The 22,912-nt window shown below is 38.1% G+C and overlaps 1 long non-coding RNA gene across 1 annotated transcript in view; it reads left to right on the plus strand.

Moving 5' to 3' along the window:
• The first annotated feature begins 3,036 nt into the window (after positions 1-3,036).
• Positions 3,037-22,912, plus strand: part of LOC103883209 — a 33,221-nt gene continuing 13,345 nt past the window's right edge. Inside the window, exon 1 of the long non-coding RNA XR_001901177.3 lies at positions 3,037-3,384. This is a non-coding gene — a long non-coding RNA (uncharacterized LOC103883209). The remainder of the gene's footprint in view (positions 3,385-22,912) is intronic.

The raw sequence follows: 22,912 nt of genomic DNA on the forward strand, positions 1-22,912 counted from the left end.
ATACCAAGTGCATGAGTACCCAGAAGGACAAACATGTGAAGAGGCAGTGAGAAGGTGCCACCTGCAAGCCCAGGAGAGAGGTTTTGGAAGAAACCAAACCTGCCAACACCTTGGTCTCCAACTTCCAGTCCCAGAGTGATAAGAAAATAAATTTCTGTTATTTTTACCACCCAGTCTGTGATCGTTTGTAATGGCACATCTAGCGAACTAATATAGTCTTCCAGTAGGCTTTATCTAATAATAACACCCTTTCCCATTTAGCAAGGAAGCCTGAATCAAAGGGGTTGTTGAACTCATCCTGTTCATTTAAATGTAGCTGTACCCTCCCCATGATCCAATGAGAAATGAACATAGATACCATCCTCAGGCAAAAGCATGTGCTTAGAAATGCCATCTGGCAGTCCTCCTGATATCCCCACTCTAATAAGAAAAGTATTTCAGGCTCTTAGATGTAATCAACAGGTGACTACTTAAGAAAAAAAAAAAGTTTATTCAAAGCATATTCCAAAATCTCAAAATTGCTGGGAAGGCTAGCAAACCAGACTTCAGGCTAACTTTTCAGGACTAAAGCCCAAAACCTCACGACAGAATTGGCCTGATGAAAAAACCTGCTGTCGCTGCTGCCTTCCCACCTAGTACTAAAGGAAACTTGGCAGATGCCACCCCCTTGGTGCTACTTCTGTGCCAGGAACTCCGCCTCAAACCCTCTGGGAAACTGCCCTTCCACTGCCAAGACTGAAAGTTGAATACATCTGCTGCGGCAGCCTCCGCCAAAATGGAAGTTTCCCTCAAAGCCAATTCCCTCTCGTTGCTTCTGATACATGTAGCCTAGGCCCAGCGTCTGCATTTTATCTGCTGGCAAGCCTCAAAATTTGAGTTGTGACATAACAAAGAAGCAGGTCTCATTGTCTGGGAATTTACCCAAATACTGAGAGATCTTTCAAAGATGAAGGTTAACCTTTACAATTACAACATTATTAGAGACCAATTCAGACTTGCTGCTATGACTTACTAACCTTCATTTTCCTTTCAGCACTCAGTTTTATATCTTCTCCTGGAATTTCAGCTTCTGTAACTCTAGATGAAATCCTCATTTCAACACCTGGAATGATGCTTATTGGCCAAAACAGCCTATCCAAGCCTTCTCTCTGTAGAAGCAAGAGATGGAATTAAGACAGGAACTGTGTCCCTGTGTCCCCACTGATAACCAATTTCAGATGACTTGTCTGTGGTATCTGTTAATGAAGCAATTTGTTGCAATCAATTAGATAAAACATAAAATAGCTGCTCAAGGAAGTAGATGCTGTTAATCTTAGGAAAAATATTATTTGTATTTCTTAAACTGACAATGATTCAGTATACAGGTTTCTTTTGTTTTTTGTTATTAATAGAATGATAGGATGTGTTTTGACAATGGGACTAATAATAAATTAGATGTGCCACTTGGGGAAAAAAAGCCATATTTTCAGAAGTAAAAAAATAGATAAGTTCATACTGATGGAGTATGTCTAGCTCACAGTCATCTTTCAATGCCTTGTCCACATAACCATCTTTTGCATCTTCAAAAAAATTTTGAGGACAATTTTGAGACCCTGGTGTCATCATTTTTTGCTTTAAACTTCACCACATTTCCTTTTGCTTCCATTTCTACCACACATCTATATGGGCAAACCCAACTTATAATCCTTCTAAAGTATTATATCCCAGTTTCTCAAACTCTCAAAAATCTTTTCTCTGACCACATTGTACTTTCCTCTCTCCTCTTCCTCTATTATATCTACTGAACTTCTTTTCTCATTGCACTGTGACTTCCAAGCCCTATATATTTCTCCATTCTTCTATTACATCACCTTTTCTTAACTTAACTTGCCATCCCACTGGGCCAGAATCCCATGATCACATCCAAAATTCTCACCATTAGGTAACTCCACCTTTCTTTTGCTCAGCTTCCACATCAAAGCTGCCAAACTTTGTGAGAGAAAGTCATAAAATCATGCCAATGAGATTGTTAAGCATGTATCCTCTAACTTCAGGTATCTGCCCTGCTCCCCCTAATTCATATCTATTATTTCATGTAAATGTCCTAATTTCATAAATTGTTCAAAAAACTTATTTCCTTAACCTGTCTCTACCTAACCTCTTACCTTTGCCAGATGAATATGTATCTTTTACTCAATTGAGCAATCATCCAAACCAAACCCATACTGCCTGCCTAGAGATGAAAGGCTACAAATAATGATAAGGCATAAAGTGTGATTATATAAGATTATAACATGTTGTTTCCATGACCACAACCCTGATTTAGGTTCATATGTAGGGACCAATTTACCATGAAGCAGATAAGCTTTGAGGCCCTTCCTTTTTACCATCCCAAGACCTTGGAAGGTAACCGCATTAGTTTTTCTGTTGCTGTTTGATAAATTACTTCACAGTTGAGCAACTTAAATAACATAGATTTTGTCTCTCAATTTCTTTGATTTTGGAATCAAGGCATGGCTTAGCTGGTCCCTCTGGTTCAAGTTTTCTCATAAGGCTTCAATCATGGAGTTGGACAGAGCAGGAGTCCCATCTGAAGGTTTGACTTGGGAAGGATTGACTTCCAAATTTACGAGGTTGTGGACAAATTTTTAGTTCTTGAGGGTTGTTGATCTGACAGCTTCCTGCTGTTAGCCAGAAGCCACCCTTAATTCCTTATCACAGGAGCCTCCATAATATGACAACTTGCTTTATCAAAGCCAGCAAGGAAGAGAATCAGCTAGCAAGACAATAGTGACTTATGTGACTTAATCCCATCACCTTGCTCACATTCTATTGGTTAGAGCAGGTCACTAGGCCAGGCTACACTCAAGAAGAAGGGCTTACACAATGGGCTAAATACCAGGAAGCAGGGATTTTTGGGACCCCAGGGCCCTAGCAAAATATTCGCTAGGTCGTATAATTTAATAAATTTTCAAAAATAAGACATTTTATCTGCAATTGGTTAAGGCCACTATCTCCAATTCCACTTTCCTTCCATCACATGTCCCCTAGGAGCACCCCACCCTCCCTTGTCAGGTGGCATTGGAATGATCACAGGAACTTTGTAATACAGATAAGACGGAATTGAGGTGGAGATACATTTAGTTTGGGCTTTGGGTTTTGTGCAGTATGTTAAGTGGTTTGTAGTCAGTTCTTTGAGTAACTAATTTATTTCCAGTTACTCTGGTATAGGACTGGTTTTCAGAAATACACCAATTGCCTACAATGCTGACTCAACCAGCTTTGTGACATAGAACAGAGGTCATACCTTTATATGAACATGTTCTCAGGCTTCCAGCACTGGCAGAGTTAGGGGATGAAACAAAATATTTCCAAGGTATAGAGCCAGAAGCTTTTTTAAATGGGGTAAGTTCTTTCAATAATTAGGTGTGTATGGCTGGAAGTGGAAGAATCAGTTCTTGACAAGTTCTGTCTTGCCAATAGTACATTCATAATTCAGTATGTGCAATCATAAACACACCATTTTTTTTCTTTTCTGATGGCTAATTTGTGATATAGAATTATTAGATTTCCTGGGCATAAACAAGAGGAAGTAGGTCTCTGGGCAAAGTTGTATGTTTTATGTATTCAAATATACTAGAGGTCATCCTAGTGTGAAATTAGCAGGAACAAGTTGTAAAATTGGAAGAAAGTTTCCTAAACTATCAATTGTTTTTTAAACTATTACTAATCATACCACAGAAAAAAGGAACTCATCTTTCTGTTCTCCTTAGAGAAACTTATGTCACATGTCATAGGAAGAGGCAATTAAATGAATACACAGCTAAAAAGTGTAAGAAATTAAAATGTTATGAAATGTGTCAGGTTGTTGATTAAAATATTCTGATTTCTTTTTAGTTTTGCTCATGATTATGGTATTTATTAGCCTTTAAAATACATAACTATTTTCTTTAAAAAATTTAGTGTGAAACTCAATTTTGTATTCTTCTTTTTAAAAGTGTCCAAATTGTATAAGCTTTGGGACCCTACACAACCATGTCTGTTATTAGTGGCCTGGATGAGGGTAGCAGCTTCCTAAATAATCTTCCTCATTTCACTCACTTCTATTCAAACCCATATTACTCACAGGTTCCAAAGAGTCTTCCTAAGGAAACACTCAGGGGTCTGTGAAAAAAATCTTTACTGTTTCTCCATCATAAAAGTTATCTAAATTATTCAGCCTGACAAATAAGGATCTCAGTCTAATTTTCATTTTTACTGACAACAACTACCTATTTGAGTTTTAGTTTTCTCTGCCATGATAACTACTTGCAACATAATTACTTGCTGTTATAGAGGCATCACTTTTGGTCATTTCTCTCATCATTTTCCCTTTATTCTCATTTTTATTTGTCAAAATAATTTTTATTTGCTACCCATTCATTAAGACCTATCTCAAATGTTGTTTCTCTCATACACTTTTTTCCCTGCTCTCAGAGCATGATAGCCTCTCCCACCTTCTGCATGTTTATGGCATTTTCAATCCATTCTCATTGTTCTTGTATTTCACCCTGTGTATTGTACTTTTATCATTTTATTAAAAAAATATTTTTATTCTCCTTGTAAATCCTAAACTCTGTGAAAGCAAATGTTGCTTCTTTTTCATCACAACCTCTCTAGCACCTCTTAAGTTGTACTGGTAGAACAGTAAATATTATTATCTACACATAATTGAATGAATGAATAATGCAAACTTTGAATAATAAATGAATTCATTCATTCATTTATTCATAATAAACAAATATGTATTGCGTGCCAGTACTTGTGGTCATTGCCGAGAATCTAAAAACATGTTAAAAAACAAACAAAACAAACAAACAAACAAAAAAATGTGCTCCTTGCCTATAGGAGGTAACATTCTAGTCAGGCAGACAAACATTAATCCAAGAATCGCACTAGCTAATATAAAATTTCATCCTTGACAAGGCCTATGTAGTAAAGGTGCATAGAACTGTGACTGTGTACGGTGTATATGATTTTAACCAGTCAGGACAATTTCATGTACATTTCCCATGATGAACCGGAGATACCATTTCATTTTTAAAAGTCTTCTGTAAGGAAATAGCTAAATTATATCTGATTTTATTTAACTACTCCCATAATGTATAATTCCTTAACTAATGAGTTATTTCATTTTGAAAACTTTACAAGATTAGAACAATGGTTTGTCTCATTTCTTAAAAATGGGCATGTTTTTGGTGCTGCTTTCTGAGGGCACGAGTGAAATTGAGAAGCCCAAAGCTTCGTCCTTTTTTTCGGGTATAATGCTCCCTTTATGTGCATTGTGGCTGTTGATAGCTGAGCTGATCCTGTCTGTAGTGTTCTTTCTTAGTCTGTCAGTCGCTAACCAATATCGTTGCTTCCACGAAGTATCTTGTCCTGCGACCTGCATTGTACATGGTCTGCCTGCTGCAGAGGTTTCTCAGATTAGGTTATGTAATCAGCTGAATTCTGTATACCCAAAAAAGATTTGTTGCAGTCCTCACTCCCCAAATCTCAGAATGTAGCCTTATTTGGAGACAGAGTCTTTACAGAGGTAGTCAAGTTAAAATGAGGTCATTAGGGTAGATCTCCACCCAATATGACTGCTGTCCTTTAAAAAAGAGGATATTTGTGAAACAGAGACAGACATTTACAGAGAAAAGAGGATGTGAAGACACAGAGAGAATGTCATCTACATGCAAAGGATGCCGGAGGCTGCCAGAAGCTGAGAGAGAGCCACAGCCCTCAGAAGGAACCAAACCCTGCAGAAACCTAAATCTCAGACTTCTGCCCTCCAGGACTTAGGGACAATACATTTCTGTCATGTAAGCCACTTAGTTTGTGGCACTTTGTTATGGCAACCCTTGAAAATCAATACATGGTATATTGTCATAGAAAAATTTATGCTAAACTAATGTCTCCAGGATTTTTATCCTCGAGGACTTCTATCTCTCTAGGATTATTTACATTTAAGCCTGAATGCAAATTTGGAAACAGCACACAGTGTTTAAACGTATATGGTCATTAAAATATAAGAACCAAAAGCTCTGTTGGTATCAACATTTCTTTTCTGGGACTTACTTAACTTCACCAGGCCAATCTGGCTAGGACTTCCTCTTTTCTGTGCTGCTACCTCTGACAGAATTAAGAGGGAGGATAGCAATTACACCCTGAGGGCAGAATGAAAGAATCCAAAAATGCTTTCGAGCTCAGGATGAAAGAGGAATGTGCAAGGAGCACAATGTAGTTTTATATAAAAGTCTCTTAATGCTTGGGTTACTACCATATTTACTTTAGGGATTAAAGAAACCATTGTATGTCCTGGCTCAGTGCAGAAGGCATTTTAAAATTCACCCAAATGGCTGTTCCTGTGAAGGAGTGCCTGCAAAATAAATAGCTTCTGTTGCTTTCACAATAGGACAGCAGTAGGATGTTTTCCCCATCTGGCTTTAAAAGGGTGAAGGAAAGGCATACAACATATATCCACCGAATAATAGAAGTTGTTATGCTTATTTAATCTATATGGGTAGAAATAATTTTTATAGGTTAAATATATTCTTTCAAGAAATACTTTTTGAGCACCTATAATGTATTAAGTGTTGAGAATACACAGGTGAGCAAAAATACTCAGAGTCTCTCTGTGAGGGAGTTGGCAGGATATAGAACGAAATAGATGAGTACATGGCAAATTGCAACAACATGTATAAATGTAAAATTCCAACTGTTACAAGTGCTATTAAAAAGCAGTGCATGTTGCAATGACAGTAATGGAATTTAATTTAACGAAGGAGATCAGGGAAATCTTTTATAGAGTTTGTACTTCTTTTTCACTACCCAACATCATCTGAGCTCCCTTCAAATGTTTAGAGAATTTCCTACATGACAAGCCGTGGCGGAGTCATAAAATGCCTCCCACTCTAGTACTCTAGAGGCTGAAAATGTCAGATACTTGCCTTCCCAGCTTCCCTTGTAACTAGGATGCAGTGGGATCTCTCTCTCTCTCTCTCTTTCTCTCTCTCTCTCTCTCTGTCTGTCTCTCTCTCTCTCTCTCTCCCTCCCTCCCTGCCTCTCTATCTCCATCCCTCTCCCTCTCCCTCTCTCTCCACTCCCATCCTTCCCTCTCACATTGATGTGATGCAGAAGTGGTAGTGGTACAAAATCTACCATGCAGGGCTTAATGATGATGGTAGATGTTTCTTCCCCAAACCAGTGTCTAAGAGTGGTTAGCATGTTACTCCTAAATACTAGGGCTTGGTTCTCCAGACTATATAACCATTCCATCTGTGAGGTATCAATATCCTTTTAATACATGATTTTTTCTGCTTAGGTCAGAAAATGCTTCTATTGCTTATAGATACAAACCTTGAATGATACAATTCTCCCTAAGTGTTACTTGAGCTGAGATTTGAAAGATGAGTAGGAGTTAATTAGAGAAGAGGGGAAGCAAAACTGTTCCAAACAGAAAGAAAATCATGGTGAGAGTAATTGTAAGGGCAGCAGTTTTGAGAATGAAGAGGAGCCAGTAGTATGACTGAAATTGGACAGGTAGATAGGCAGATCATGAAGGGGAAATCATTGGGCTAAAACAATTTTAATATAAATGGAAGAAAATTGTGAGACTTCAGTAACATTTAGGAGGTATTGTAGAGCTGTCCAGGGCAGGCTGATAGTTTTAATGGCAGATGGTGATGGAGGGAGGTATGAAGGCTTGCACAACAAATTGGATGGCAATGTCATTCATTGAGATAGAAAGCACTACAAACAGAACAGATTTAGGAGTGATTAGGCAGGCAGGGAAATCATGGCTCTGCCAAAGAAACATGAATTTTAAGTAATTTTAAAGGTATCCTCCAAGAAATGTCAAGTGGGTAGATAAGTCTGTCAGTCTATATAGTACAGAGGAGAAGTCAGGGTAGATATATAAATTTGGGAATCATTGCCATACATGTGGTAACTGAAGCTTAGATAAGCTCCCTTAGGGAGAGAATATGCAGTGAGAGAAGGAAGAGTCCCCACTGAATATGGGTTGGGTAGAGAAAGAGACAGCAAAGAAGAAGCTAGAGGAATGTGAGGAAAAGCATGAGACTGTCTGGTTATTGAAGCCAAGAGAAAGTGTGATCGCGAGGAACAGTGGGGTCTGCTTAGCTGGTTAGAGTGCTCTTGAGATCCTAAGGTACAGTAAGGATAAAGAAATGTCTGAATAATTGAACAGCACAGATGTAACTGATGATGTTAGAGAGATCTGGGTCTATAGAATGAGGGGACAAAAGCCAGATTGGAATTGAGGTGAGGAAATAAGACAGCAAAGGTAGAAAATTTGCCAGCTTAGCTACAAAGGATTAGAATGAGATAAGGTTTTAGTTGGATTGGAGGTGTGGTTTGTTTTTGTTTTTTTTTTTGAGACGGAGTCTCGTTCTGTCACCCAGGCTGGAGTGCTGTGGCCGGATCTCAGCTCACTGCAAGCTCCGCCTCCCGGATTCACGCCATTCTCCTGCCTCAGCCTCCCGCAGGTGTGGTTTTAAGGGAGATTTATTTCCATATGTTTGTTTGATAAAAAGAGAGAGATTTGGACTGTATATAAGTCATGAGAAGGGCTGAATTGAAAAGGAGAGGCTAAATATTTAAGGTGTAGAAAGATTAACTAACACTGACAAGTTCCTGAGAAGGTGAATGGACACAGGATCTATAACCGAAGGGAGAAGGGACCAACCTTAGGTAGCAAAAAGGGAGGGAGGGAAAGATGGAAGTGGATGCAGATATATTTGCATGTTTGCTAGGGAGAAATTAAAGTAGTTCTTGTCTGATGGTTTTAATTTTCTCAGCAAAGTAGGTACTTTGGGGTGTGGACAGATAAAGCTTGAGGAAAAGTAAAGGAGGTTTGAAAAGAATTTGAGAGTGATTTGAACCAATCAATATAGGCACATGCTGGGTAGTAGGGAATCCCTTTAATCAGGAATTCTCCAATAGAACCAACCAAGTCTTTAGAGTAATTTCCTTGAGGAGGCAGGGCGACAGATGTACAATCTTCGCAATCTTTGTTGCAACTTCATAGCCACGCAACCTGTGCAGTTGTACAGAGCCCCGCACTTAGAAGAACTCCACGCTTGGTTTAATACTCTGCCATCTGACCTTAGAAATTCTTAATAATTTTTTAAAAGGATTTCACTTTTCATTTTTCACTGGGATCTGTAAATTTCATAGCCAGTCCTGCTAGAAGGACTTTAGAATCCTGCCCCTACTGTACTAAGATCCTGACATTTTATTTGAAATAGTAAAACAATGATTAGGAATAGACTTCGGTCATCTTAATAGACTCTTTTTAAAAAAATATCAAGCCATAGTATTAACAAAATTCTATTAAAATATCTAAACATTTGTCTCATTGCTAAAGTATATAAGAAAATTACCATTTTCACAGATTGGCAGTGGTGTGAATTGCCATATCTAAGGTAACTTGCAGTGTTAACCCAACTGCAAGCAAACTGTGAGCTCTAAGAGCCTTTGATACATTTCAATCAATGAAAATGATTTATTTATCATATAAAGCTATATTTGTAAGTGATATTATTGAGTTCCTTTTAGTTTATGTAACTTTGGAATTTCAAGCGTAGTATGCAAGGTTTGTTCATTTTCTTCATAGAGTTTGCATATTTAATCAATTTATTTCCCAAACTAATGACATTGGTGTTTTTATTCTGGCCTTGTGATCCAAACAGGGTTCCCAAAATAGAGATTAAGGGGGGCAGGGGGCAAACAACAATGTGTTTTTGCCCTCTGTTTATAAAAATGAACAAGAAAATAAAACTTTTGGTTATATACTGGATCATATTAATAAATAATAATACTGCCCATTGGGAAATGCTATGAAAATATACTGACAACTGTTCCTGGAAAGGGTCTCTAAGGAGCAACCTTGTTTGCATTGCTTCTGTAGATATTGGTGGGAAAACTGTTGAAATTTAAGTAAGATTTATAGGTTAACAGATTTTATCAAGAATAATTCCAAGATTTCAATAATTATATTATGGTATTGTAAGACATGTGCATGAGGGGCAGGTGGTTGAGAGATATTGTGATGGTTAATTTTATGTGTCAACTTGACAGGGCCAAGGGATGATGCCCAGGTAGCTGGTACAACATTATTCTGCTTCTCTCTAAGGGTGTTTCCAAAAAAGATTAGCATTTGAATTGGGAGACCGAGTTAAGAAGGTCTGCCCTCACCTACATGGGTAAGCCTCAGACAATTTTTGTGGGTCTGAAAAAAAGAAAAAGGGAGAAGAAAGGCAAATTTATTCTCTGTGTTTGAGCTATGACATCCATCTTCTCCTGCCCCCAGTCATTGGCATCTTTTTGTGTGTGTGTGTCTGTGTATGTGTGTGGTGTGTGTGTGTGTGTGTGTGTGTGTGTTTAAGAATACAACCCTTTTATTGTTCTCCAGTACCTATGACAGTTTCATTTTCCTTTAAAGGAGACAGAAAGTTTGGAACATGACTGGCTCTTTTAAAGGAAAAGAGGAGTGAACAGCAACACCCAGAAGTGAGTGACTATCTTAACACATGGGAACAACTAAGCCCACACCTGGCATGCTTACAAGCACAGTCTGCTTTATCATCCCTTTAAAAATCTGGCATAATATGTAGCAAAATATACAAGTGACTTTTTATCTCTCCAAAAGCAAGTTCAAAGGTTGTTGAAGCTGACTAGATCAGGCCTGTGAACACACCACCAAAGGATTGCACTTTTTTCAACTTTTCCTTGGTTTCAGCCAGTGGGAGACAAGAGGCCCTTCAGGCCTTTGGACTCAAACTGAGTTCCACTATTTTCTCCAGCTTTCTGATGGCAGATCCTGGGGATTCTTGGCCTCCATAGTCTCATGAGCCAATTCTATTTCTCTCTCTCTCTTCTCTCTCTATCATAAATATATGTTTCTGTTAACTTCAGAAAAAATATATATATTTTTAAAATTCTATTTGCTTAATTTTCATTCACATATCACTGAATATTCTCAAAGGATGTTTTGTAAGGTCAACAATCCATCAGATAACGATGGGTGTGGTGTTCACGCCTGTAATCCCAGCACTTTGGGAGGTTGAGGTGGGTGGATTGCTTGAGCTCAGGAGTGGGGGACTAGCCTGGCTAACATGGTGAAACACTGTCTCTACCAAAATACAAACAATTAGCCTGGTATGGTGGTGCGTGTCTGCGGTCCCAGCTACTTGGGGGTTGAGGTGATGATCTCTTAAGGTGGCAGGATCTCTTGAGCCTGGGAGGTTGAGGCTGCAGTGAGCTGAGATTGCACCATTGCACTGCAGCCTGGGTGACAGTGAAACCTTGCCTCAAATAATAATCATAATCATAATCAATCAGATAACATATCAGTTGAATTTTCCCACTGCAAAACTGCCACCTCCCACTTCCTTCTTATCTTTTCTATGTTGAATATTCTGTTTCCTGGATCTTATGTCTTCCCTTTTTTTCCTTTTTCTTCTCTCTCTCTCTCTCTCTCTCTTTTTTTTTTTTTTTTTAATTTTACTCTTTTTGTTGAAAGAGCACATCTTTCAATAGCATTTTAATAATGCGGATGGGACCAGACAATTTACTGTGACATTTAATTGTCTGAAAATGCCCTTATTCGACCTTCACATTTGATTGATAGTTTGGGTAAAAATTTGTAAGCTGAATATTACTTCTCTCAGAATTTTAAAGACATTGTTTTACTGTCATCTAGCTTTCAATGGGTCAAATTTCTAGTCTTCTGTATATAACCTATTTTTTTTTCCTTTGGGAACTTTCAATATATATTCTTTGGCCAAGTGAAATTTTGAAATCATATTCTTTATTGTGGTTCTTTTCAAACGTATTACACAGGGCATTCAATGTACCCTTTCAACACATGTATTTTATTGCTCTGGGAAACTTATTGAGAGTTCGCTGATCTGCATTTTCTCTCTTCTCACTTCCTTTGACTTCTGTTAGTTATACATTTCATTTTCTGCATGATTTTCCTCATTTTAAAATATTTTTTATTCATTATTTTCTTCTAATTCCTATGTAATTTCCTAAAATTTACCCTTCACCTTTAAATCTCAAGTGAAAATTTTCACTCTGTTATCTTAATTTTAATTTTCAATTCCACTTTAAACTCTCTGGTGTTTCTTTCATATGTCTTCTTATTCTTGTTTCATGAAGCAATATGTTCTTACATTCTGAGGTCAAAAGTTATTGTGTTTTTAGAAGTTGTCTTCTACATTCTTCTCTGCTTTCTCTATGTTCCTTCTTTTTTCACTATTTTTCTGCTTTGAGGGTCTCTTTATACTAGAAGTTTCTCTTAAATATCAAATTCTTAGCTAACTATTCTCGTTAAATTTAAGGCAGTTGAGAAACTTGATGAAAGTTATGTGTGTATAGGCAAAGCTTGTTAGTGAACTTCTCTAACGGATAGTCAGTGATGAGTGGAATTTTTCACTGGGTGACCCACAATGTCAGTAACTGAAGTCATTTTTCCTGAGGATGTCATTCCTCTCCTCTCCTGCCTGGGAGATTTATGCCTAGCTCCTGGAGTCTTAGGAGAAGAGGAGGCAGGGCTAGGGACTTTCAATTCCATTTGCTGACTCTCACTTTATTTCCCTGCTTTTAGAATTCTCTCTTTGCCTGAATAAGTAGCTTTTCAGTTCCAATTTCTCCAGAGGGGAAGCAGCCTCTTTCTTCAGGGATAGAAGGTAAGATAAGGGTAGTTGCCCGATCCTGTGAAATGCAGGGGACCTTCGGAACTCCCAGTTCTATCTGCAGACTCTGAACAAGTCCCCTCAACGATGCCTGGTGTCCCAGGTCCATAGATTTCCTGGGACTTGCTTCCTGTTGGCACTCTTTCTGGGTGGCCTGTAAGCTTTCTTTCATCTTCTATATCAGGAGCTACTCCTTCCTATTCTTTCTATTTTCCAAAAACGTGTTAACATCTGTGATCCACTGTTTTTGCTTCTCCTTGTATATTGTCTCCTCAGGAGGGTGACTAAAAACTGTTATTTGACACTGACCTTTCTTTACTGGTTTGAATGCCATATTATTTAGAAACAGCATACTTCAGTACAAATTGTGGCTATGAAAGCATTTTCTACTGCATAATAAAACCACCATAAAATGTTCTTTGACCCTTCTAACATTAAAGTTTACTTTTAGGGGAAATAATTGAGGTATGTCATACTGAAAAGCTCTAATGTGTCTAAATTTCCTAATTAAAGATTTTTATGCATTGAAATGAAATAATAAAGAAAATAACACTTCCCAGTGTTGCTTATGTGTGCATCACTGAACAGCTGCTTTCTAATTTAGCTTTCACAAAAATCTTTTGAGGTAGGTTCTACCATATTGCCTATTTTTATATAGGAACCCCAAATCAGAGGTTAAGGGAAGTTTCTTAGTGCAATACGTGGCTAGAGAATCAAGGAGTCAGGGTCCAAGCCAGGTCTGACTTCAAAGTCTACATTCTCCTACAGTTTAACCAACTGATGCGACTCATTGCCCCTCCCAAGGTGAGATTGACACATTCTGCCAAAATTGATAGGTTTTGTCAACATTCAAGTGATAGACCATGATGAACTATCAACTCTGTGTACGCTTTTCTGTAATTCATGACTTACAAATTGTTTTCTATATGTCATAGCTATCTCTAAAATTATGTCTTCACATTGAAAAATGAAAAACACATTTCCAAAAACACACATGAATAGTTAAATGCATTTTTCTTATTAAAGTATTTTACTTTTAAAAATAATTTTAAAGATACTGCCTCAGGACACTGCTCTTTTGTTGTTTAACTTAGAACCGTACATATGGACACAAGGAGGGGAACAACACACACTGGGACCTGTCAGGGGTGCGGAGGGAGGCAGAGCATCAGGATCAATAGCTAATGCTTGCTGGGCTTAATACCTAGGTGATGGGTTAATAAGTGCAGCAAACCACCGTGGTATACATTTACCTATGTAACAAACCTGCACATCTGGCACATGTATTCCAGAACTTAAAATTAAATTAAATTGGCTGGGCGCGGTGGCTCAAGCCTGTAATCCCAGCACTTTGGGAGGCCGAGACGGGCGGATCACAAGGTCAGCAGATCGAGACCATCCTGGGTAACGGTGAAACCCCGTCTCTACTAAAAAATACAAAAAACTAGCCGGGCGAGGTGGTGGGCACCTGTAGTCCCAGCTACTCAGGAGGCTGAGGCAGGAGAATGGCGTGAACCCGGGAGGCGGAGCTTGCAGTGAGCCGTGATCCGGCCACTGCACTCCAGCCCGGGCGACAGAGCGAGACTCCGTCTCAAAAAAATAAATAAATAAAATAAATAAAATTAAATTAAATTAAACAACAACAAAAATCCTACCTAGATGCAATACTTTGGCATATGTGGAACACAATGGCATTTGAGCAAAGAAGGTTTTAAAATAATTGTTTTGTTTTTGTTTCGTACCTATCTTTTTAAAAATAAGATAATGTAGCATAAAAGAGCTTTAGCACTTTTGATATGGTTTGGCTGTGTTCCCACCCAAATCTCATCTTGAATTACAGCCCCCATAATTCCCATGTGTTGTGGGAGGGACCCAGTGGGAGATAGTTGAATAATCCGGGTGGTTTCCCCCACACTGTTCTCATGGTAGTGAATAAGTCTCACGAGAGCTGATGATTTTATAAGGGTTTCCCCTTTTGCTTGGCTCTCTTTCTCTCGTTCTTTCTTGCCCATTGACATGTAAGAAGTCCCTTTGCTCTTCCTTCATCTTCCTCCATGATTATGAGGCCTCCGCAGCCATGTGGAACTGTAAGTTCATTAAACCTCTTTTTCTTTATAAATTACCCAATCTCGGGTGTGTCTTTATTAGCAGCATGAGAATGGACTGACACAACTTTGGAGCCAGGAAGTTCTGAGTTTTGTTTTCACCTATGACACCCAGTAGTTATGTAAATCTGAACAAATTTCTTAAGCTTGTTTTATCTCCATTTTCTAAGCTGGGGGTGATTATAATTAGCTTGCAGGTTTGTTGAGATGGTTAAAAGAGGCAATGTCTAAAAGGCCGTGTAGAGTGCATTCTTAGTGCTTGTCTCAGCTAGGTTTGTTTGTTGCCAAGAAGAGTCTGACTCAAGCTAGCTCAAGCAAAAGGAGTTACCGTAAAGCTATGTGTGAATGGAAAGTTCTCTGAGGAGTCATCAGGAATGAAGACAACTCAAGAAACAGGTTTCCAAACTCCTCCTTCGTTCTCTACCAACCTGCTTCCACTGCTCATTCATAATTTTTGCTCCATATAACTTCTATTTGGGTGTATTTTTGACTTACCATATTTTGATTATAATATCATATTATATCTTTCAATGTACACTTTTGCTTCTGCCTCTGCTAGTAATTGGCAGTTTATTTATTTATTTTTTAGTCCAGATTTGCAGGAGCAATTATCTGATTGACCCAGCTTATCTTTTCAGTTTTTGACCTAGCTTATAGATAATATAGGTTCCTTGCCAGACTATAGCTTGGTTTCTTTAGCTTTGGTTCGATCATTGTTAACTAGAAAAAGGAAAGACAGATGGCCCTCCCACACAATGCCACTGTCCCTTCTGCAAGTAATAATGTGGTAGTTTCCTTGGAAGTCACATGAGTTAAGTAGATAAGCCTAACAACTCTAGAATCATGATCTACTAGTTTGTTTTTTTTTATAATTTCATATGCCTGAATGACAAAAGTATTTCGCAGATTCATCATTTGTTCCCTAGTCTCATTCTATTTTTCTTTCATCTTAGAGGATTCGGTAATGTTGTCAGGAACAGAAAACAATGATTTACCGATATTTTCAGCAGTCAGTTTACGATTTATTCTGGACCCATCAGAGTTAGCACAGGTAGACGCCAGAATTGAAAATCAATTTACTGAATTTTTGCTAAGATTCCTTATGAGTTCAGCACAGTGCTAAGTTCATTTAAGCAAGTGTAAGAATCAGGTCTTATTGTTAAAAAATTCAATCTTATTCATTTATGAGAGAATAATTTGGAAAAAATTTTTCTGGAACAATTAATAGGAAGGTAATGAGTGTGGTGGGAAGGTAAATGCATTTGAGGCTAGATTTTACTGTCACTCTGACTCTACCATTTACCAGTCAACTTGTTTTCTGGGCCTTAATTAATTTAAAATGAGGGAATTATGGCAGGCTATCTCTAAATTCATTTCTAACCAAAATTTGTGTTGGTATTTTTTTTTTCTTATAAGAGAAATAGATTCATTTTTATTATTTTTCCTCTTGCATTTCACCAATTGAATTTACAATTTAGTTGCATAGGATTTCTACCAGGAAAAATTTATCCATCCCTTATTCCAAAAGTTGTGAAAAGTCCAATGTCCTCAACAAGATTTTGGTAATATCTTGGTAGGCTTGGTGTTTAAAAAATTATTCTGACACTTGTTACAATGGTAAGGAAGACTCCATTCTAGATTACTGCAATCATGATCAACTCTTTTGAAATAGGAGATAGAGAGAGCTAAACTCTGAACTCTCCAACAGCAAAAAAAGTTGGAGATTTATAAACAATGAGCAGAGTGAAGAGTTTATTGGATAGGAATGTAGTAAGAGGAGCATAAAGGGTAGGGGAATTCTTGCTAAACAAAGCCAACATGACATGATTCTTGCTAAAGGCAGGCCAAAGACATATATCAAAGGTTGGGTCCTCGGCACCTGAACGTGATCAGATAGCAAGGGTAATCATATACATATGATTTTATATATATATATATATGGACCTGATATAACAAGGGTAATCATATATATACACACACACCCCTATATATATGAATACATGTACACATATATACGTACACACATATATAAATACACACACACAAACCTACTGTACTGCCACTTGTATAAAAGTATATAGCACGATTATATACAGTATATATTTGATAATAATAATAAATGTTAGTTGGTTTAGGTATTTAGTATATTATACTCTTAATCTATAATTTAGAATGTATTCCTTCTGCTTATTAAAAAAAAGTTACCTGTAAAACAGCCTCAGGCAGGTCCTTCAGAAGATATTCCTGAAGAGAGCATTATTACCTCTCTTCAGGAATACCTTCTGACTACTAAGGATAGTAGATGACAGCTCCATGCCTGTTGTCCCTGAAGACCTTCCAGTGGCTCAAGATGTTGTTTTAAGCCACCCAGTTTGGGTAGTTTGTTACAACAGCCCTTGAAACTATCATAATAACCCAAGTCTTACTTGATGTTTTCAATATCCAAAATTGTGTTTGGGTAATTCCTGAAATCGGAGACTTACTACCTCCAAAGGGAGTATATTCCATAGTAGTAGAGCCCAATGTGTTGGAATGTCTCAGGAGGATTTTCAGTTTGCTTCCTGGACCTTTTGCTTCTCAAATGGAAGATCATGACATCTTTAAATCCCACAGTTTCAGCAGCTTTTAATAATAATTTACATGAGGGTGTTTCTACAGCAAGTTGTGGAGGCGGAAGACAGTGGTATTGATGATCCTGACTCTGAGTAGGCCTAGGATCAGGTGCATGCTTCTTAGTTTTGAATAAAAAAGTTAAAAAGTTATAAAAATTAAAATAGAGAAAAGTTTATAGAATAAGGATGTAAAGAAATAAAATATTTTATACAGTTGTACAATGTGTTTGTGTTTTGAGCTAAGTGTTATTACAAAATAGTCAAAAAGTCTTTAAAAATTTAAGTTTATAAAGTAAAAAAAGTCACAGTCAGCTGAGTTTAATTTATTTTTGAAGAAAGAAAAATTGTTGTTATAAATTTAATGCAGCCTAAGTTTAGAGTGTTATAAAGTCTAAGGTGGCATACAGTTACGTCCTAAGCCTTCGCATCCACTCACCACTCACTCACTGACTCACCCAGAACGACATCTAGTCCTGTAAGCTCCATTCATGGTAAGTGCACCATACAGGTGTAACATTTTAATCTTTTATACTGTATTTTTACTGTATTTTTTCAGCATGTAGATATGCGTAAATACACAAATACCATTGTGTTACAATTGCCTATAGTGTTCAGTACAGTAACATACTGTACAGTTTTTTAGCTTAGGAGCAATAGACTATACCAAATAGCCTAGGTTTGCAGTAGGCTATCCCACCTACGTTTGTGTGTAAACTCTATAATGTTCACACAACAACAAAATTGTTTAATGATGCATGTCTTAGAATATCTCCCTGCATTAAATGACACATGACTGTGCATACCTGCCATCATGGGCTGAACCTAAACAGTGAAAAATAATGACTGAAATTAAGTTGGTATGCTTTTGAAGCGGTGTGTAGAATATAATTTTCCTGTGAGTGACACAGAGAAAGGCAAAGAATTTGAAACTTTACTAATAAATAACTAGAATTACTTTGATAATGATTACACTATAACTTAGCTCTCATTTGGTACATATTTCTAATTCCTTTCTTTATTGATTCTCACTTGAGCTGGAGTTTATATTTGATCTCCCCTTGACCTCTTATTCTCCTTTTCCCACCTGTTCTCTTTAAATAAAGTCATTTTCTTGTCCTAGTGAAAATTCAAGTCCTTTTTGATTTCTTATCCTTTTTGTGATGATTAAGGGTGTAAATCTAGAACGCTAGGAGTCATTGTCCCTTCTGTCTGCTTTCTCTCCATTTCCAAATTGCAACTAAGTCTTTTCATTTCTTTTTTTTTCTTTTTTGGATGGAGTCTCGCTCTGTTTCCCAGGCTGGAGTGCAATGGTACGATCTTGGCTCACTGCAACCTCCACTTCCCAGGTTCAAGTAATTCTCCTGCCTTAGCCTCCTAAGTAGCTGGGACTATAGGTGTGAGCCACCACACCAGCCTAATTTTTGTATTTTTAGTAAAGACAGGGTTTCACCATGTTGGCGAGGCTGGTCTTGATCTCCTGACCTCGTGATCCACCAGCCTCAGCCTCCCAAAGTGCTGAGATTACAGGTGTGAGCCACCGCGCCCAGCCCAAGTCTTTTCATTTCTATCATCCAAATGCAGGGCAGTAGATTACAGCAGAATGAAAGATGACAGAGTAGGCTTATGGCTTTCCTTGGTTTTGAGTATTTTAAAGGCTTTCCATGACCAATGAAATTGATTCCAAATGCCTTAGACAAACATATAAGGCCTTTATGATTTGACTGTCGTTTGCCAACTTTACATCAGGTTGTTTCTTCCATTTGTCTCTGTTGTGGTCATATTACCTGACCTCTAATACGTCCATGCCCAGCATCTGCTGTTCTCTATGCCTGACACACTCTGCATTGTCTGCCACATAAAATTGTGCATATCTCACATCAAATATTACCTCCAAGACACCCCTTTCTTTACTGACAAATTTAGTCCCTGTGGTCTCATATCCCTTTGCATAACATTTTATTTTGGCATATCTCCCATTGTGTAGTAACTTTCTTGCCTGTAAGTCTTTTTCTCCCACTAGATCAAGTGAAAACCATTTTTTAACTTGTCTTTGCATCCCTAGCATCCAGTGCAGTGCCTAACACAGAGTATGCGCCCAATTCATGTTCGTCGAATGAATAAATTATTTTGAGTTACAGGCCCTTTTGGCAGAAGTCTAATTTACTTTTTTTTTTTTATTTTTTTGAGATGGAGTCTTGCTCTTGTCACCCACGCTGGAGTGTAATGGTGCGATCTCAGCTCACTGCAACTTCTGCCTCCTGAGTTCAAGTGATTCTCCTCCCTCAGCCTCCCTAGTAGCTGGGATTACAGGCCACCACTACCATGTCTGGCTAATTTTTTATATTTTGAGTAGAGACAGGGTTTCACCATGTTGGCCAGGCTGATCTCAACCTCGTGACCTCAGGTGATCCACCCGCCCTGGTCTCCCAAAGTGCTGGAATTACAGGCGCTAAATCACTTTCCATGAGATAGAAAGTACTTTCAAAGACTAAGCTTCACCATTGTAAGCTAAACACTTGGTAATTTTAAGAGATTTATCTTTAGTCTAAGATCTGAGAACATAAACCTCATTGCCCTCATTCTTTAAAACCTTCTACTATACCGTATACTGCCTCCTAATAATATGACTAGGAATATCATACTCAAGCATCCATTTAAAGTACATGAAACCATTTTATCCAAATGTGAGAATTCTGAAATCTTAGTATCCACAGGGATATTAGCTGTAATATAACTGTTATTGGTTGATTTGTGTCCCCAAAAGGATATGTTGAAGTCCTAAACCTCAGTACCTGTGAACGTGGCGATAATTGGAAATAGAGTCTTTGTGTAGGTAATCAAGTTAAGGTGACATCATACTGAATTAGATGAGCCCTAATCTAATCTGACTGGCGTCCTAATAAGAAGAGACACAGACACAGACATAGAGGGAGAACGCCATGTGATGACAGAGGCAGAGATTGGAGTGATCCAGCTGCAAGTCATAGAACACCATGGATTTAACCACCAGAAGCTAGGAAGAAGCAAGGAAGGATTCCACTCAGATATCAGAGGAAGCACAGCCCTGCTGACACCTTGGTTGCAGACTTCCGGCCTCCAGAACTGAGAGAATAAATTTCTGTTGTTTTAAGCCATCCAGTTTGGGTAGTTTGTTACAACAGCCCTTGAAACTAATATAATTACCCAGGTCTTACTTGATGTTTTCAATATCCAAAATTGTGCTTGGGTAATTCCTGAAATAGGAGACTTACTACCTCCAAAGGGAGTATATTCATACTAGTAGATCCCAATGTGCTGGAATGTCTCAGGAGGATTTTCAGTTTGCTTCCTGGACCTTTTGCTTATTATTCTCAAATGGAAGACCATGACATCTTTAAATCCCACAGTTTCAGCAACTTTTAATAATAATTTACATGAGGGTGTTTCTACAGCAAATGAGAATTGAAACATTGAGTCTCCAAGTGTCAGGCATATGGGACTTGATGGATAGTTTCCCTGAATTAACTAGAGACACTGGTATTATTTCAGTGCAAACTTACTCTAATTGAAGGATGGTTTACATTTGTAATTACATCCTTTCAAGAAGAGGGAAATTACGTGGCTGCCTTCCTCCTACCCAGGCCTAATTATATGAAAGGAAAGGTTTGCCAGTTTTCTGTTTCCCTGGTTGTCCTGGCACCTATTCGTGTGGAAGACAAGAATAGGTATCAAAAGCCCTAACGCTGGATTAAAAGAATTAAAAGTCAAAGCAGCTAAGAATCCAAGGAATATTATGGGATTAAGAGAATGAGAAAGCTGCCTGTAAAGTGATTAAACTTCTCCTAGCTATAGAGTAAAAGAGAAAAACATCACTTAAGTTTAGGATTACCATCTCTCAAGAAAGGACAACAAAAGATTTTTGTGTGTTTTTACTTTCCAATGCCCCATGACGTTGATGCAAGTTGTAATTTGAAGATCGTTTCACTTTTTCAGTTAGCAAAGTTTCGGAGAAAACAGAAAACGGTTGCCAGGAAAGTAAATGAATACTTCAGACAGCTGCCAACAGAGGAAAACAAATGTTATCTCTAAAAGAAGTCAATGTTTACAAAGGTAGAAATATATATAGGATGCTTGGATAGCCACTTAAGATGTTAATCAATGGGAACACTGAAAATTTCTATAAATGAAAAAGTTGCAGTGGTTATTATTCACCTCTCCCTTGCTTCTTCACCAATTTAAACCATCTCCCCTACCTGCAACACAACACAAATGAGTTATTTGTAAGGCAAAGGGAATTAAAGAAAGCAAAAACATAATTGCCATGCATTATCCTTTACATAAAATAACAGATAGAGAATAGAATAGCTTATTAGCTTTGATTTTTAGAGTTTTACCTAGAACACTATTTTATATCATTAAAAACGTGATGTAGTACCATGGACTTTGCCTCACCTGTTCAGCTCCATGGTACTGTCAGCATCATGATGCTCTCGACAGCGAAGGATATCCCTGGGGGAAGACATGACTGTTCCCCTCAAAGAAGTTTTCAAATACTGAAGTAAGAGCTCTCAGATGGGCTACTGGGTCTTCTGCATTTACCTCATTTGGGTTTTCTGAACAAAATTCCTTCAGCATAATTTCTAACAGACTCACCTGGACTAACATGGAAAACAAAAATCAATATTCTTTTTTTTTTTTTTTTTTTTTTTGAGATGGAATTTCGCTCTTGTCGCCCAGGCTAGAGTGCAATGGCGCAATCTCGGCTCACTGCAACCTCCACCTCCCGGGTTCAAGTGATTCTCCTGCCTCGGCCTCCCACACAGCTGGGATTATAGGTGCCCACCACCACACCCAACTAATTTTTGTATTTTTAGTAGAGAGGGGGTTTCACCATATTGGTCAGGCTGGTCTCAAACTCCTGAATTCAGGTGATTCACTCACCTCGGCCTCCCAAAGTGCTGGGATTACAGGCGTGAGCCACCACGCCTGGCCCAATATTCATTTTAAAGGCAGGCCCTATCCCTATTCCACGTCACCCAGGCCTGCACAGAACTGGGGGAGGGGGAAGATTTGGAGATATTCCAGCCATCACTGCGTCCCTGACTTTAAGCCTATAAAATAGCATGCTGCAGCCTCTGCTACTGTTTTCCAAAATCGAGCATAGAAAGATGCACGTCCAGTTGAAATCCAGGGAACCATATAAAAGACTTAAGCAATACTCCATTATTTCCTTGTATTTCTTCCTTGAATTTGGCCATCTGCCTTTTTCGTTGTGCTTACTTACTTATTTCTCTGGCTTTCTCTTCCTCATACTTGCAATCAGCTATTGTCTAGGAATCCCTCTGGTCCTCGTACTGAAAACAAGGCATTCTAGTTTATCTGTATTGAATGAGAGCACAAATTACTCAGATTACACCTCCGTAGAGATGCCTTCCAAAGAGATCTTTCCTTTTTAATTGACCTTCTAGATGTGAAGCCAAAAGTCTCCAGT

The sequence above is a fragment of the Papio anubis genome, chromosome 4 (assembly GCF_008728515.1).
Source record: "Papio anubis isolate 15944 chromosome 4, Panubis1.0, whole genome shotgun sequence".
Lineage (NCBI taxonomy): Eukaryota > Metazoa > Chordata > Mammalia > Primates > Cercopithecidae > Papio > Papio anubis.